Source organism: Manis pentadactyla, chromosome X (genome assembly GCF_030020395.1).
Source record: "Manis pentadactyla isolate mManPen7 chromosome X, mManPen7.hap1, whole genome shotgun sequence".
Taxonomy (NCBI): domain Eukaryota; kingdom Metazoa; phylum Chordata; class Mammalia; order Pholidota; family Manidae; genus Manis; species Manis pentadactyla.
Window position 1 is genome coordinate 146,315,808 of NC_080038.1, and position 18,498 is coordinate 146,334,305.

Genomic DNA, 18,498 nt, shown 5'->3' on the forward strand with positions numbered 1-18,498 from the left:
ACTAAGCCCCAACTTCTGTGGGACACAGCAAAAGCAGTCTTAAGAGGAAAGTATATAGCAATCCAAGCATATTTAAAAAAGGAAGAGCAATCCCAAATGAATGGTCTAATGTCACAATTATCGAAATTGGAAAAAGAAGAACAGATGAGGCCTAAGGTCAGCAGAAGAAAGGACATTATAAAGATCAGAGAAGAAATAAATAAAATTGAGAAAAATAAAACAATAGCAAAAATCAATGAAACCAAGAGCTGGTTCTTCGAGAAAATAAACAAAATAGATAAACCTCTAGCCAGACTTATTAAGAAGAAAAGAGAGTCAACACAAATCAACAGTATCAGAAATGAGAAAGGAAAAATCACAAAAGACCCCACAGAAATACAAAGAATTATTAGAGAATACTATGAAAACCTATATGCTAACAAGCTGGGAAACCTAGGAGAAATGGACAACTTCCTAGAAAAATACAACCTTCCAAGACTGACCCAGAAAGAAACAGAAAATCTAAACCGACCAATTACCAGCAACAAAATTGAAGCGGTAATCAAAAAACTACCAAAGAACAAAACCCCCGGGCCAGATGGATTTACCTCGGAATTTTATCAGACATACAGGGAAGACATAATACCCATTCTCCTTAAAGTTTTCCAAAAAATAGAGGAGGAGGGGATACTCCCAAACTCATTCTATGAAGCTAACATCACCCTAATACCAAAACCAGGCAAAGACCCCACCAAAAAAGAAAACTACAGACCGATATCCCTGATGAACGTAGATGCAAAAATACTCAGCAAAATATTAGCAAACCGAATTCAAAAATACATCAAAAGGATCATACACCATGAGCAAGTGGGATTCATCCCAGGGATGCAAGGATGGTACAACATTCGAAAGTCCATCAACATCATCCACCACATCAACAAAAAGAAAGACAAAAACCACATGATCATCTCCATAGATGCTGAAAAAGCATTTGACAAAGTTCAACATCCATTCATGATAAAAACTCTCAGCAAAATGGGAATAGAGGGCAAGTACCTCAACATAGTAAAGGCCCTCTATGATAAACCCACAGCCAACATTATATTGAACAGCGAGAAGCTGAAAGCATTTCCTCTGAGATCGGGAACTAGACAGGGATGCCCACTCTCTCCACTGTTATTTAACATAGTTACTGGAGGTCCTAGCCATGGCAATCAGTCAAAACTAAGAAATACAAGGAATCCAGATTGGTAAAGAAGAAGTTAAACTGTCACTATTTGCAGATGACATGATACTGTACATAAAGAACCCTAAAGACTCCACCCCAAAACTACTAGAACTGATATCAGAATACAGCAAAGTTGCAGGATACAAAATCAACACAGAGAAATCTGTGGCTTTCCTATATACTAACAATGAACCAACAGAAAGAGAAATCAGGGAAACAACTCCATTCACAATTGCATCAAAAAAAATAAGATACCTAGGAATAAACCTAACCAAAGAAGTGAAAGACTTATACTCTGAAAACTACAAGTCACTCTTAAGAGAAATTAAAGGGGACACTAACAGATGGAAACTCATCCCATGCTCGTGGCTAGGAAGAATTAATATCATCAAAATGGCCATCCTGCCCAAAGCAATATACAGATTTGATGCAATCCCCATGAAACTACCAGCAACATTCTTCAATGAACTGGAACAAATAATTCAAAAATTCATATGGAAACACCAAAGACCCCGAATAGCCAAAGCAATCCTGAGAAAGAAGAATAAAGTAGGGGGGATCTCACTCCCCAACTTCAAGCTCTACTATAAAGCCATAGTAATCAAGACAATTTGGTACTGGCACAAGAGCAGAGCCACAGACCAATGGAACAGACTAGAGAATCCAGACATTAACCCAGACATATATGGTCAACTAATATTTGATAAAGGAGCCATGGACATACAATGGCGAAATGACAGTCTCTTCAACAGGTGGTGCTGGCAAAACTGGACAGCTACATGTAGGAGAATGAAACTGGACCATTGTCTAACCCCATATACAAAAGTAAACTCAAAATGGATCAAAGACCTGAATGTAAGTCATGAAACCATTAAACTCTTGGAAGAAAACATAGGCAAAAACCTCTTAGACATAAACATGAGTGACCTCTTCTTGAACATATCTCCCCGGGCAAGGAAAACAACAGCAAAAATGAGTAAGTGGGACTATATTAAGCTGAAAAGCTTCTGTACAGCAAAAGACACCATCAACAGAACAAAAAGGATCCCTACAGTATGGGAGAATATATTTGAAAATGACACATCCGATAAAGGCTTGACGTCCAGAATATATAAAGAGCTCACACGCCTCAACAAACAAAAAACAAATAACCCAATTAAAAAATGGGCAGAGGAACTGAACAGACAGCTCTCCAAAAAAGAAATACAGATGGCCAACAGACACATGAAAAGATGCTCCACATCGCTAATTATCAGAGAAATGCAAATTAAAACTACAATGAGGTATCACCTCACACCAGTAAGGATGGCTGCCATCCAAAAGACAAACAACAACAAATGTTGGCGAGGCTGTGGAGAAAGGGGAACCCTCCTACACTGCTGGTGGGAATGTAAGTTAGTTCAACCATTGTGGAAAGCAGTATGGAGGTACATCAAAATGCTCAAAATAGATCTACCATTTGACCCAGGAATTGCACTCCTAGGAATTTACCCTAAGAATGCAGCAATCAAGTATGAGAAAGATCAGTGCACCCCTATGTTTATCGCAGCACTATTTACAATAGCCAAGAATTGGTAGCATCGATAGATGAATGGATAAAGAAGATGTGGTACATATACACAATGGAATACTATTCAGCCATAAGAAAAGGGCAAATCCAATCATTTGCAGCAACATGGATGGAGCTGGAGGGTATTATGCTCAGTGAAACAAGCCAAGCGGAGAAAGAGAAATACCAAATGATTTCACTCATCTGTGGAATATAAGAACAAAGGAAAAACTGAAGGAACAAAACAGCAGCAGAATCACAGAACTCAAGAATGGACTAACAGGTACCAAAGGGAAAGGGACTCGGGAGGATGGGTGGGTGGGGAGGGATGGGGGGGAGAAGTGGGGGTGTATTAAGATTAACATGCATGGGGGGGTAGGAGAAAAGGGAGGGCTATACAACACAGAGAAGGCAAGTAGTGATTCTATAACATTTTGCTATGCTGATGGACAGTGACTGTAAAGGGGTTTATGGGGGAGACCTGGTATAGGGGAGAGCCTAGTAAACATAATATTTGTCATGTAAGTGTAGATTAGTGATACCAAAAACAAAAAAAATAAAAATAAAAAAGGGCAGTTCCTGTGTGGTAACCTCCAATGAGTTCTACAGAAGGGTATAAAGGGCATATAAAAGTGTAGGCAAAGGGTCTGTTTGCGTTTATACAGAAGATCAAAGCCTAATTGGGCTACCCCGAAAATGAACTATGATATGATATGAAAGAGAACTTCCAACATCAGCACTCTCTGGAAGACTCATGCCAGAAGATGATCATCAAAAAACCCCAACAAAGATCCACGCACTGCTACAGCTGTAGATGCACTCATCCCACCAGTTCCTGGACCTGCCATGGGAATGAGGAAGGAGATATCTAAACTGGCCTGTGCATACAGTAAAACAACAAATTTGACTGGATCTATACTGTTGGAACTCAACCAAGAATTAGGAGAAGTGCAAATTGTAGCGCTCCAAAATCTTACAACTACAGACTATCTACTGTTAAAAGAACACATGGGATGTGAACAGTTCCCAGGAATGTGTTGTTTTAATCTGTCTGATTTTTCTCAAACTATTCAAATTCAGTTAGACAATATCCATCATATCATAGATAAATTTTCACAAATGCCTAGGGTGCCTAACTGGTTTTCTTGGTTTCACTGGAGATGGCTGGTAATTACAGATATGCTTTGGTTATGTAACTATACTCCTATTATGTTAATGTGTGTGCGCAATTTAAGTAGTAGCTTAAAACCTATACATGCTGAAGTCACTCTACAAGAAGATATGTCAAAGAAATAATCAATCTTCCCATGTTTTCTTCCGCCTGCTACTTCTATAGCTTTTCTTCTTCCTTCCTAATTACAACCCTTAAATAGAATTCGTGCCTCATATCAAATTTACCGTGTATCATAATTCTTCCAAGTGGTAAAGATACCTCAAGACAAATGCTGGGCATAGAAGCTACAGGGCATAAATATGCAAAGAAATAAAAAGCTAACCATTTCAAACAATAAGGCTTCTCTCTCACTTACCAACTTTACATTTCCCTGTATGGCCCCGGAAGATGACTGGTTAGCCAGAGACGGGTAAGATTCCTCAAGGGAGGAACAACCTAAGACAGGCACAGTCGCAGGGGGGTCATCAGGTGAGAAATTGGGGATCAACAGAGGTGAGGCTTAGAACCTCACCCCCCCGTTCTGAGAGAAATCTTCTGCATACATGGATGTTTTATTGCCCTTGTCTAGCTTGGATTAACACATAGTCTACAGGCACACACCTGATCATCTACATGTGCTCTCTTACAACACTAAACTATGTTTTCTACCTTTATCTTGTATCTACCTACCACTTCAGCATTTTATGAAAAATAATAATAATAAAGAGAGAAATGTGGTATCCACATATAAATCAAGTATAAAAAAAAAACACCTCATAATCTTCACTAAAGTATACAAGGAAATGAAGCACTGTGCCTCTGTCGGCAGAAATAAGAACAGGCTGAAACCCTTGGGGACTTCTAAAATTGGCGGTCAGATAGAACATGGGAAATAGAAATGTGTAAAGAAAAGATGGGATCACAAAACTGAGCCAGCAAGAAGAGAAGCTTCAAAGGCGATCAGGACTGCAACTATGCGTGAGTCTATGGTGACTTAAAAATGAAAGGTTTTTAAAAAATGACCGGAAGGGGACTGCTCTCCACCTAGAGACAGTCATTCTCTCTTTCAGCCATTAAAATCTCTTGCTTGGCTTATGCAGAGCAATTTGGCTCTCTACATTCTCTCTTCCCAAACTATTCACAGACTCACTTTTGTATTTCCAAAACACATTAAAGTGCTCTCTTGAATAAAGAACCATTAGCAGAAAAAAAAAAAAATCTCTTGCTTGGGAATTTGAGCTGCCTTGGGAGCCCTCACTCCCCAATCCTCCTCCACGAACCCATCTTCCATCTCCCTGGTCGCTCGATCTCCTGCCCAGCACCGGCCTCCGATTTGTTACTCCTCCAGGGCTATCAAGGCCTTCTCATGAATAATGAAACCAGCTATGATGACATCACGAATCATCTCAAGATGCCCACCCTTCCCCCACTCTACAGTAATGGCCTCTCCAACCCCAGAATCTGCGCCCCCTTCCAGCAGGAAGTAGCTAGAGAATGAGATTCTACACCCAGTTCCCCAGAGGCCCTACTAAGAAAAGAAAGATGAGAGTGAAGGCAAGTTCTGGCGCACTAAGATGCCCATCACTTAAGATCCAATCACCAACGCAGAACACATCCTGGCCCTATTCCTTAAAAACGCGCCTTTGGTAATCATGAATCTAAAGCCTGCAACGGCAATAAGTACATACCTGTCGATAATCACCCTACATGTAAATGGTCTGAATGCACCAAAAAAAGACACAGTCACACACACACACACACAAAATGACCGGAAGGGGAAAGTTACTTGAGAGGAAAAAAACAACTTGTAAATAGACATATGTAAAAATACTGCTAGCCAATTTGCGTTTATAGGTCCAAATGCAACAACCCTTTTCATTATTTTAAATCTACTTGAAGAAACACCAACTACGTTTCATAGAGTTCTGATTTTACATCCTATGATAGCATGTTTCATCTTTTTCATGTTCTTGTGTTTTTACTACATACTCATTTCCATAATATGTAAATACTCCTGTAAGTTTTTAAATTTAACATAAATGATACTGTATTGTATAGATGCTTCTGCAATTTGGTGGGGTTTTTTTTTGTCGTTGTTGTTATCATTAATCTACAATTACATGAAGAACATTATGTTTACTAGGCTCCCTGGTGTGGTTTTTTTATAGATGTTTTTTAGAGCCATTTTAGGTTTACAGCAAATTTTGGCTTGCCCTACCTAGGACTGCAAAATCTACAAATGCCACTGGCCAAATTAACTGATTAGAGGACAAAACCCATATTATAATTTCAATAGATGTCAAAGAAGCACTTGATAAAATATTCATCATTTTAAAAAATGGCAAACTATGAACAGAGGGGGAATCTCCTAATCTGATAGAGTCTATGTACAAAAAAATCTTTCTAATCTGATGGAGAATATCTGTTACGGGGGAGCGTTGTATATTTTCCTTGGTTCATGTCCCTGCTGCAACAAAGAATTGAAGGGCAGAGAAATAGTAATGAGGCAGAGTAAAAGTTTTATATAAAGTTACTTAGAGGGAGGAGCCAAGATGGCGGCGTGAGTAGAGCAGAGGAAATCTCCTCCCAAAATCACACATATTTTTGAAAAAACAACAAATACAACTCTCCCTAAAAGAGAGACCAGAAGACACAGGACAAAAGCCAGACTACATCCACACCTGTGAGAACCCAGCGCCTAGCGAAGGGGGTAAGATACAAGCCGCGGCCCGGCGGGACCCAAGCGCACCTCACCCCAGCTCCCGGTGGGAGGAGAGGAGTCGGAGCGGGAAGAGAGAGGGAGACCAGGACTGCTACATAGCCAGCCCTAGCCATCCGCACCAGAGTGCAGACACAGTGCGTGCGTGGGGTCCTGAAAACTAGGGAAACAGGACAGCAAGACTTGTGAGCGGGTCCCCGCAGCCAGCACCCCAGGGACAAAGAAAAGCGAGTGCTTTTTGAAAGTCTTAAAGGGACAGGGACCCCAAAGCTGGATGGAAGCATCCCGGGATACTTAGCCCAGCAGCTGGGAATCCCGCAGAACTCTAGGCACTCTAACCCCCTGGGCAGCAGAGCTGCTTCTGTAATCAGCCCTTGTGATCAGGAAGCTTCTGTACAGCTTCTGTGATCCTGGTCTGGGACAGGAGGATCAGGTGGGCGACCTCCAGTACACGAAACTGCATCCCACACACATGGATTTTGCTGTTTACAATGTGGAGGACTCAGAAGCAGTGCCCCCAGCGGCACCGTCCCTGCGCTGCGTGCTGTACCGGCAAAGGGGTCAGACAGACGGTACCTTCGGGGCCCTCCTCTAGCCCCATGAGCTCTCTCCACTCTTGCATGCCAGGGTCACAGGCTGCCATGTCCTCAGCCTCCCTCGAGGCCTTCTCAGCTTTCTCCAGGTGCTTCCTCCCAGCCGGCATCATCCGGAGGTGTCTTCCGCGGTGGACACAACTATCCTGCACCTTGTGGGCCCAAGCAAGCACATGTTAAAGGAACGGGGACACTGTCAGTGCGCGATGCCGGGCATCGGCCCGGGCGCAGATCAGACTGCATGTCCTCGTGGCTCCTCTTGGACTAGGAGTGGACAAAGCAGATGGTGACGGCAGACCCTCCCCCCAGTCCCCACCCTGACTTCAGGGACCTCCCCCTATCCCGTGGGGTCCTCCGAGGACACTGTAGGGACAGCGCCTCAGGGCCCGGAAGCCCGCCCCTGCCGCACCCCCGGCCTCGCTGAGGAGCCCCCGGTGTCCGCCCACCAACCCCGCCCACTTAGGCCTCAGGAGCCCTGCCCCCGGCCTGCTCACGCCTAAGGAGCCCTGCCCCCGCTGGGGCATGCTGACCCCTCAGGAACTCCTCCCCCACCAACCCTTGCCTGCTTACGCCCCAGGAGCCCTGCCCCTGCCGCGCCCGCTCACCCCTCAGGAGCCCCCGCCAACCCTGGCCCGCTCATGCCTCAGGAGCCCCCGCCCCTGCCCGCTCACGTCTCAGGAGCCCTGCTCCCGCCGCGGCCTGCTGACCCCTCAGAAGCCCCGTCCGCAGGGCTCACGCCTCAGGAGTCTCAGGAGCCCTGCCCCCACCACGGCCCGATCACCCCTCAGGAGCTCCCCCCACTCCCGCCTCAGGAGCTCAACCACCTAGCCGCTCACCCCTCAGGAGACCCCCCACCCCTCGGCCCACTCACGCCTGAGAAGCACCACCGCCTCAGAGGCACCACCATCTCACCACTCACGCCTCAGAAGACCCATCCTCGCTCACACATCAAGAGCCCTGCCCCCGGCCCGCTCAAGCCTCAGGAGTCCCGCCCCTGGCCCGCTCACGTCTCAGGAGCCCTTCCCCCGGCCTGCATCACACCTCAGAAGCCCCACCACCTCTCCGCTCACGCGTCAGGAGCCAAGTCCCCGCACCGCTCACGTCTCAGGAGCCCCCCATCCTGGCCCACTCACACCTCAGGAGTCTCAGGAGCCACTGCCAACCCCGGCCCGCTCACGTCTCAGGAGCCCTGCTCCCTCCGCTGCCTGCTGACCCCTCAGGAGCCCTGTCCCCAACCCCGGCCTGCCACTGGCCTGCTCACGTCTCAGGAGCCTCGCCCCCTGCCCCAGCCTGCTGAACCCTCAGAAGTCCCCCCTAACCCCCTCTTGGCCCACTCACGCCTCAGGAGCACCACCACCTCGCCGCTCAAGCCTCAGGAGCCCCGACCCTGCTGGAGGCCACTTCCTCAGGAGCCCCGCCCCCCGCCACAGCTCACACATGCCTCAAGAGCCCCGCCCTGCCATGGCCTGCTTACGCCTCAGAAGCCCCATCTCCGCAGAGCTCACGCCTCAGGAGCCTTGCCCCCCCCCCGCCCGCCCTACTGACCCCTCAGGAGTCCCCCCCAACCCTCGGCCCACTCACGCCTCAGGAGCACCACCAACTCGCCAATCACGCCTCAGAAGCCCCGTCCCGCTCATGCCACAGGAGCCCCACCCCCACTGGAGTGGGCTTACTCAGGAGCCCCTCCCCTGTCACAACCCGCTCACGCATCAGTAGCCCCGCCCTCGGCCCGCTCACGCCCCAGGAGCCCCACCCCTGCCAGCCCCGCCCACTCACGTCTCAGGAGCCCTGCACCCACCGCATGGCCCGCTGACCCCTCAGGAGCCCCCCACCCCCGGCGCACTCACGCCTCAGGAGCCCCATCACCTCGCTGCTCACGCCTCAGGAGCACCACCCCCACCGCAGCCCGCTCACGCTTCAGGAGGCCCGCCCCGCCAACCCCGCCCGCTCACGTCTCAGGAGCCCTGCTCCCGCCACGGCCCGCTGACCCCTCAGGAGCCCACCCCGGCCCACTCAAGCCTCAGGAGCCCCAACCCTGCTGGGGCCCGCTCACGCATTAGGAGCGCCCCCCACACCCCACCCCCACTCACGCCTCAGCAGCCCCACCAGTGGCCGCTAACGCCTCAGGAGCCCTGCCCCCACCACTGCCCCATCACGCCTCAGGAGCCCCCCCACCCCTCCCCCACTCACGCCTCAGGAGCCCTGCCCCCACCACCTCCCCGCTCACATCTCAGGAGCCCTGCCCCCACCAACCACGTCCCACTCACGACTCTGGAGCCCCGCCCCCAGCCTGCTAACGTTTCAGGTGCCCTGCCCCCACCACAGCCCGCTCACGCCTCAGGAGCCCCGCACCCCCAGCCCGCTCACGCCTCAGGAGCCCCCCACCGCCGGCCCACTCACGCCTCAGGAGCCCCGACCCCGCGCACACCTTGCCTGCGCAGCGGGGCCCGCACCCACAGCCCCCTGGCCCCGCCGAGGAGCCCCCGGTGTCCGCCCTGCCGCCTCGGCCCCATCCCTGGCCCGCTCACGCCTAAGGAGCCCCGCCCCCCGCCAGCCATGGCCACGCAGCGCCGCCCGACCAACCCTGTGCCCCCTGGCTCTGCCAAGGATCCCTCTGTCTGCCCCCGCCACCCCCGCCCCACCCCCAGGCTCCCCTGCACCCCGATCCCAGCCCTCTGTCTCTCAGGCCTTCCCTCCGTCCCTCCCGCCCGCACTGCTACCTCGGCGCCGTTCGCCCGGTGGCCTCCGCTCAGCCAGGAGCCAGCCGCTCAACTGCGAGGGAACGCTGCCGATTGGGCGGCACACTGCGCATGCGGGAGGCGGGGCCTCGGCTAGGCCATGCCCCTGGACTGACTACCCCGCCGGGGCGGAGGCTGGGGGCCCGGGGCAGGGCTTTTCCGGTTCCTCTGTTCAGAGACGTCTCACAGGTCGTCTTTCTGGAAAATCACAGAAGGAATCGAGAGTGTGGACCAGGCGCTTAAGCCGCCACCTTCCCGATGAAGGAGGGTCTACCAACTCCAGTCAGTCCCCTCCTGGGGTCCTTCCCGCCTGCCCCTGCCCCTCGCAGAGGAACAGCCACCCCCCTGAGTGTTCTCTGTAAACCACCTCCCTCCGTTTTCCAGGTGTTTCCAGAGGCCCATGTGTGCATCGGTAAACAGGGATGCCTACTGCTGTCTCGCCTGGCATTACAGTAAACTGGGTCACTTTCTGTGCAGTTTTCTGCCACTTCCTTTTTTCCAGTCAACATTGTGTCGCTAGCAGGACCTTCATGATTCCACGTAGCCACAGTGCTTCTGCCGTCCCTGCTGTAGCACGTGCCACTGTGGAACCACTCCTCCATTCACTCCCCCATTTTCTTGTCTGTGGACATCTGGACACCTCCCGCATCAGGGGCCTTGACCAAAGCAGGGATGCTACAAATATGCTAATGCCTGGCACACGTGCATATATGCTTTGCAGCGTCTAAAGTAGTCAAGGACTTTTAAGGAGTTTAAAGGACTTTAGGCCTCTATTGCTAGGTCACAGGCTAGGTGAGTATTGGGTTCAGCCATGTGGTTTCCAGCTTAAGACTCCACCAGCAGCTTGAGCTCTGATTGTTCCACACACTCACCAGGAGTTGGGATAATCAGATTTCTTAACATTGCCATTTTAGTGGGTGTAAAATCACACGGGGGTGGGGGGAGGGCCCTCTTTTGCATTTCTCCGAAGGCTAATGGCATTGAGCTCCTTCTTACGCTGATCGGCCATTGCAGTGTCCCTCTGCATGACGTACCTATGTGGGTGTCATGACCACTTTGCAGTTGGGCAGGGCGAACTTCCTCACAGCTTTGTGGAAGCTTTTCATATATTCCAGATATCAGTCTTTATGACAGCATTCTCCTTTGCCTTTTTATTTTCACTTGTCTTTCTTTTTTTCTTTCCTTTTTTATTAAAGTATCATTGATATACAATCTTGTGGTGGTTTCACATACACAACACAGTGGTTCAACATTCACCCATATTATCAAGTCCTCACCCCTTCCATTGCGGTCACTGTCTATCACCTAGCAAGATGATACAGAGTCACTAATTGCGTTCTCCGTGCTGTACTGCCATCCCCGTGACCTACCTACATTGTGACTGGGAACTGTAGTGCCCCTTAATGCCCTTCTCCCTCCCCACTCACCCTCCCCAACCTCTCCCCTTTGGTAACCACTAGTCCCTTCTAAGTGTCTGTGAGTCTACTGATACTTTGTTCCTTCTGTTTTGATTTGTTTGCATACTCCACAAATGAGTGAAGTCATTTGGTATTTGTCTTTCTCTGCCTGGCTTTTTTCACTGAACATAATACCCTCTAGATCCATCCATGTTGCTGCAAATGGCAGGATTTCTTTTCTTTTTATGGCTGAATAATATTCCACTGTGCAAATGTACCACGTCTTCCTTATCCATTCATCTATTGATGGACAATTAGGTTGTTGCTTCCGTATGTTGGCTATTGCAAATAGTGCAGCAATAAACATACAGGTGCATATGTCCTTTTGAGTCAAGGGTCTCGTTTTCTTTGGGTCAACTCCTAGGAGTGGAATTACTGGGTCAAATGGCATTTCCATTTTTACTTTTTTTGAGGAAACTCCATGCTGCTTTCCACAATGGTAGACCCAATTTACATTGCCACCAACAGCAAAGGGGTTCCCGTTCTCTGCATCGTCGCCACCGTTTGTTCTTTCTTGTCTTTTGGAGAGTGCCCATCCTAACAGGTGTGAGATGATATCTCATTGTGGTTTTAGTGGGCATTTCCCTGGCGATTAGCATCAGCAGGAGCATGATGTGGAGCATCTTTTCCTGTGCCTGTTGGCCATCCCCATTTCTTCTTTGGAGAAGTGTCTGTTCAGGTATTCCACCCATTTTTTAATCGGGTTATTTGTTTTATGGGTGTTGAGGCACATGTGTTCTTTGTATATTTTGGATGTTAACCCCTTATCGGCTAAATCGTTTACAAACATATTCTCCCATACTGTAGGGTGCCTTTTGGTTCTGCTGGTGTTGTCCTTTGCTGTACAGAAGCTTTTTAGTTCGGTGTAGTTCCACTTGTTCATTTTTTGTTTTGTTTCCCTTGCCCAAGGAGACGTGTTCAGGAAAAAGTTTCTCATGTTTATATTCCAAGAGATTTTTGCCTTTGTTTTCTTCTACAAGTTCTATGTTTTCATGACTTACATTCAGGTCTTTGATCCATTTCAAGCTTACTTTTCTGTATGGAGTTAGACAATAATCCAGTTTCGTTCTCTTACACGTAGTTGTCCAGTTTTGCCAGCACCAGTTGTTGAAGAGCCTGTCTTTTCCCCATTGTATGTCCATGGCTCCTTTATCACATATTAATTGACCATATATGTGTGGGTTTATATGTAGGCTCTCTGTTCTGTTCCATTGATATATGGGTCTGTTCTTGTGCCAGTACCAAATTGTCTTGATTACTGTGGCTTTATAGTAGAGCTTGAAGTTGGAGAGCGAGATCCCCTTCCCACTTTATTCTTCCTTCTCAGGATTGCTTTGGCTATTCAGGGTCTTTTGTGGTTCCATATGAAGTTTAGAATGAATTTCTCTAGTTCATTGAAGAATGCTGTTGGTATTTTGATAGGAATTGCATTGAATCTGTAGATTGCTTTAGGCAGGATGGCCATTTTGACAATGTTAATTCTTCCTATCCATGAGCATGGGGTAGATTTCCATTTGTTGGTGCCTTCCTTAGTTTCTATCATGAATTTCAGAGTAAAGGTCTTTCACCTCCTCACATAGGTTTATTCTTAAGTATTTTATTCTTTTTGATGCAATTATAAATCGAGTTGTTTTCCTGATTTCTCTTTCTGCTAATTCGTTGTTAGCATATAGGAATGCAGCATATTTCTGTGCATTAATTTTGCATCCTGCAACTTTGCTGAATTCAGTTATTAGTTCTAACAGTTTTTCAGTGAAGTCTTTAGGGTTTTCTATGTATAATATCATGTTGTCTTCAAATAGTGACAGCTTAACTTCTTCCTTACCAATGTGGATGCCTTTCATCTCTTTGTGTTGTCCAATTGCCGTGGCTAGGACCTCCAGTACTATGTTGACTAGAAGTGGGGAGGGTGGGCATCCTTGCCTTGTTCCTGATGCCTTTGCGTTTTTATTGTAATAAAAATAAGTTTTTCAAAGATTACCTTTTTAACCATTTTTAGGTGTACAATGTGGTGGCATTCCAGTACATTCCCACCGTTGTGCAGCCATCACTGCCATCCATCTCTAGAACTTTTTCATCTTTCAAAATTGAACCTCTGTACCCCCATTACACGATTGGACAAATGCATTGCAAGCAAATGAAACTGGATTATTGTCTAACCCTATTCACAAAAGTAAACTTGAAATGGATTAAAGACCTGAATGTAAGACATGAAACCATAAAACCCTTAGAAGGAAACATAGGCAAAATTCTCTCAAGCATAGGCATGAGCAATTTTTTTTTTCTGAACGCATGTATCCCTGGGCAAGTGAAACAAAATAAAAAAATGAATAAGTGGCACTACATCAGACTAAAAAGCTTCTGTATAGCAGAGGATCCCATCAACAGAACAAAAAGGCAACCTCCAGTATGGAAGAATCTATTTGTAAACAATTTACCTGATAAGGGGTTAACATCCAAAATATATAAATAACTCATGGCTCAACACGGAAAAAAAAAATAACCTGATTAAAAAATGGTCAGAAGAACTGAACAGACATTTTTCCAAAGCAGAAATACAGATGGCCAACAGGCATGTGAAATGACGCTTTGCATCGCTAACCGTCAGGGAAATGCAAATCAAACCCTCAATGAGAAATCACCTCACACCAGTCAGAATGGCCACTGTCCAAAAGACAAGAGATAACATGTGTTGGTGAGGGTGTGGAGAAAGGGGAACCTTCCTACACTGTTGGGGGGAATGCAAGTTGGTGTATCCACTGTGGAAAGCAGTATGGAGGTTCCTCAAAAAACTAAAAGTGGAAATACCATGCAACTCAGTAATTCCACTCCTAGGAATTTAGCCAAAGAAAACAAAATCCCTGATTCAAAAAGATATATGCACCCCTATGTTTGTTGCCACCTTATTTGCATGAACCAACATAGGGAAGCAACCAACGTGTCCATCAACAAATAAGTGGGTAAAGAAGCAGTCGTATATCTACACAATGGAATATTATTCAGCCATAAGAAAAGAAAGAAATCCTGCTATTCGCAACAACATAGATGCCCCTAGAAGTTATTATGCTAAATGAAATGAGCCAGGCCGAGAAAGACAGATACCGTATGATTTCACTTATTTGTGGAATATACAAAAACAAAGCAAAACAGAAGGAACAAAACAGCAGTAGACTCACAGACACTGAGAAGAGAATGGTGTTTACCATGGGGGAGGGGTTGGAGGTGGGTGGGGAAGGGGAGGGGGATAATGGGTCACAAAAATTCTCAGTCATAAGTTGGTCTTGGTTACAGTAGTGCAGCATGGAAAATATAGCCAACGATTCCGTAACATCTTCCTATGTTGACAGATAGTAACTGCGCTAGTTGAGGTGAGGATTCAATAATATGCGTACCTGTTGAACCACTGTGCTGCCTATCTGAAACCAAAGTAAGTTTGTATACCAATGATACTTTACTAAAAATAAAAATAAAAAAGAAACCCTATGGGAATTACAGGACACCGTTATGCGACTCCCAGAAGGAGAATACAGAGACAAATAGACAGAAAGCTAATTTAGAGATATCGAAACAGGATCTCTTTCTGCCAAAACCAGAAATGCAAAGGTCCCTGTCTTACCGGCAATGGAAAGGGCAAGTGACAAATAGTGTGGCTGTTTGAGGGAAAGAGGGAATCCGGCAGGAGGTGGGAAGGAACAGCAACATTCACGCGGTGTGTTTTCTTTATAAATAAGTGGCCGGATGCTGGAGGGCAGTGAATGTGTCTTTAACATTCTCAGGGCTTTTTTCCCCAGACATTTGAAGAATGGCCAGGAAAAGGAGACTTGGAAAAGAATAAAGTGTTCCCAGATCCTGGCACTTCCCTGCTGCATAGCGATCAGTAGAAGCTGTAGAAGGACCTTTCTTGGGATTCAGGGAAGGGCTGAAGAGAAATGCACCCGTGTTCCTTCTGGGAATGGGGAGTTGGCTGGGGGTGGCCCCCAAAAGAAGTGGACAGGAGCCATTCTTCATTACCTGAGTAATGAAACTGATTTAATATTATCCAGTGTGTCCATAGTCTTAGGTTGTGGATAAAAGGCATATGGCTAGTTAGAGACCTACCTCCTGAAGGCAGTGGTTGAAGAAAGAGAGCACAGCTCCTTGTGAGCTTGTATGTTCCTCTCGACCGAAGGACATGAAGCAACAGGGATGTGTCAAGGCTGGGCTCCTTCTCTGGAGATAAAAATGAAGGACAGATGTCAGGGATGGAGATAAATTTTTCTGAATCATGCATTCAACAAATATTTATTGAATGCCTGCCAGAAAGTGGAAGATTATGAGGAACCCAAATCCCACTGCAAGGCTGTGTCAGGGATGGAAAACGCGCACTGATCCAACTAGGTGTCTAGTTACAAACCAGGCCAAGTCCCATGAATGAATGTATAAGAAGCTAAGAGAACATAAAACAGGGGCGGGCCTAACGCAGGCTCATGGGGGCCATGATAAAGATTTGGTACCTGACAGGGAGGGAAACAGAAGACCTAGAAAGACCAGCCAAGATAATCTCCCTTCTGATTAAAGTTCATTGATTAGTGGCTTCAATTACATTTGCAAAATCCTGCCATTGTTGTCATATTCTGTTGTTTAGAAAAAGTCACAGGTTTCACCTGCACGCAGGGGGAGAAAATTACCCAAGAGTGTGATTCATTGGAAGTCACCCTAGGATATGTGTGCCATACTCAGTGAACCAGGTTTTTCAAAGTGACCAATATGAGATGTTACAGAAATATGCACGGGTAAAAGAGCAGTTCAAAGTGCAAGGCAGGACCTGCGGACCAAGATGGTGGAGTAGGAAGGTCCCGAGCTCACCTCATCCCACAGCACAGCAGAACTACTACTACATATAGAGCAGTTCCCTCTGAGAATGCCTAACGGCTGGCAGAACGGTTCTTTCATGGATAAGATATAAAGAAAAAGCCACCCTGAGACAGGTTGGAGGGGCAGAGATGTAGCCTAGTCATGACCCACACCCCCAGTGTGGGGAACCAGAACTGGAAGGGATATCACAAATGCTGAGGTCCCTCCCTGAGGAGCAAGGGGTTCAAGCCCCACACTGGGCAACCCTGCCCTGGGGATGTGCATTAGAAAGAAGAGCCCTGATAAACTCTGGCTTGCTTTGAAAATCAGCGGGACTTAACTCTGGGAGACCCAGCAGGCAATAGGAAACGGACTACCTCACTCTGAGAACCGGACAAATGCAGCAGTTTAAAGAGTACCTGGGCCATAGACGAAGATTTATTGACCAATTTTATGGCATGTGCCAGTGGGACGGGGATCTGTAGGAACTCTCTCCAGGAATGTCAGTGGTGGTGGGGACCGTTTTTCTTATTCTCCTCTACCTAGCTGATCTGGTACTGGCGGGTGCCATTTCAGACACACACACCCCCATTTACCTTGCTAGCACTGCTTGCCCCACCACAGCATTCCCCCGTGTGGCCACCCCACCTAACCCGGCCTCCCTGGCAATCTCCCTTCCAAAGCAGTACCCGTGGGCCTATCTCAGCCTGAACCAGTGCCCCCAACAAAAGAGGTTCTGGAGGGGCAGCCCTGCCCAATAGTGCCCCTGCAGCAGCCATAGCTGAGCCTCTCAGTCAGGCAAGCAACACCTCACCCCCTGCAGGTGGCCCCCACGGTGACTGGGGCCCCAGCAGATCCTGTGATGGAATTGCCCTTCACCTCTGTAGGGCACATGTGCTCAGATTAGGGTCAGGGACACATCCTGGGGGCCTGATTCTTTCATTAGTTACCAAGACGGGCTCCAAGCTGGGTGGGTTGGGGCTGGGGGGCACTCAGTGCGGTTGGTTGCCCACCTGCTCCCTCACATCACGGGGTGGCTGTTCTGTCTGGGGGGGCCAACCCCAGTGCCAGCACCTGGGCACACAGAGAGGAAGGAGCCAATGGCCCATGCTCCAGGAACCCATAAACCTCCCAGAAGAAAGAGGAGAGGGAGGGCTTGCCAGCACCTTGAGGTTCTAAAGGGGCTGGGGGACAGTGGGCAGGATGAACTTTCAAATTTTCCTTTTTCGACGAAGACTGTAACTGAGAAGACCACTGGGTATAGAATACAAGTGAAGCAAGACTGGAACAATAGGGGCAAAGAAAAGAGAAGGTGCATATAAAAGTGTGGGAGGAGAAAAACATGAGAATCAGAATGCACGTGGACATATTTTTAACAGTTCTCAAAAAATCAACAGAAGAGAGTGCTCCTTGTATGTGCAATTAGAGAAATCTATTATTTACTCCCATTAGTGCAGGAAAACTAATTTCAGGTAGAAATGAGTAATAGAAGATCAAAGGCAAATCTCATACAAAGTTATTAAAATAAAAGAGAGAATCCAGAGCAGAATAACATCCCTCCAGACACTGAAAGCATTCCAGAAAGAAATGTGCTCAAAACAGATGGAACTGCAGTCCTTTATGGTAAAGCAAGCTATAGGTATTAAGAAAATGAATGAAGACATGAAAGAGCAACAGACATCAGAATCATAAAAACTCATGAGTGAGATTATAGACGGGGGAAGAATTATAAATAAAAGACAAAAGATTTTAATTTTTTAATTTCAAAAATTCAGACTAAATTAAAAGGAACCCAAGAGTGAATGCAACATATAATGCCTTAAGAGAAATAGAAGAAGAAAATAAGGGAGTTTTTAGAAAAAGAAATATGAATAAAGAGATGAAAAGGATTTGACAGAAAATGATAAATACAGAAGACAGGCAAAAAAATAAAAAAGATCTAATATACATATAATAGGAGTCTCGTAAGATTAAAAACCAAAGCAAAGGAAAAGAACAAATACTAAAATGTATAATTCAAGAAAACTCTCCTGGCAGAAAAGATTCAAAACTGTAAATTAAAAAGTACATGCTGTTTGGAAGAACCTGGTAGATGGTCAAGATAGGAGATACCGTAGACAAAGATATTTCAGTGAGTGAATCCTTGACGACGGGGTCAAGGGAAACAGTCTCAGGCCTGCTGTAGACGGGAGAAGGGCCAGCGCTGTTGGAAGTAGGGGGAAGGAAGTGGCTGCACATGCTTATAGGCT

General features: G+C 47.0%; 1 long non-coding RNA gene across 1 annotated transcript; it reads right to left on the reverse strand.

Annotated features, from left to right (window-relative positions):
* Window positions 1-6,558: 6,558 nt before the first annotated feature.
* LOC130682022 (uncharacterized) lies at window positions 6,559-9,992 on the reverse strand. The gene is made up of 3 exons (XR_008995320.1): window positions 9,942-9,992; window positions 7,205-7,373; window positions 6,559-6,781 (listed from the first exon to the last, which is right to left on the reverse strand). It is a non-coding gene; the product is annotated as an uncharacterized LOC130682022 (long non-coding RNA).
* Between the last annotated feature and the right edge of the window lie 8,506 nt (window positions 9,993-18,498).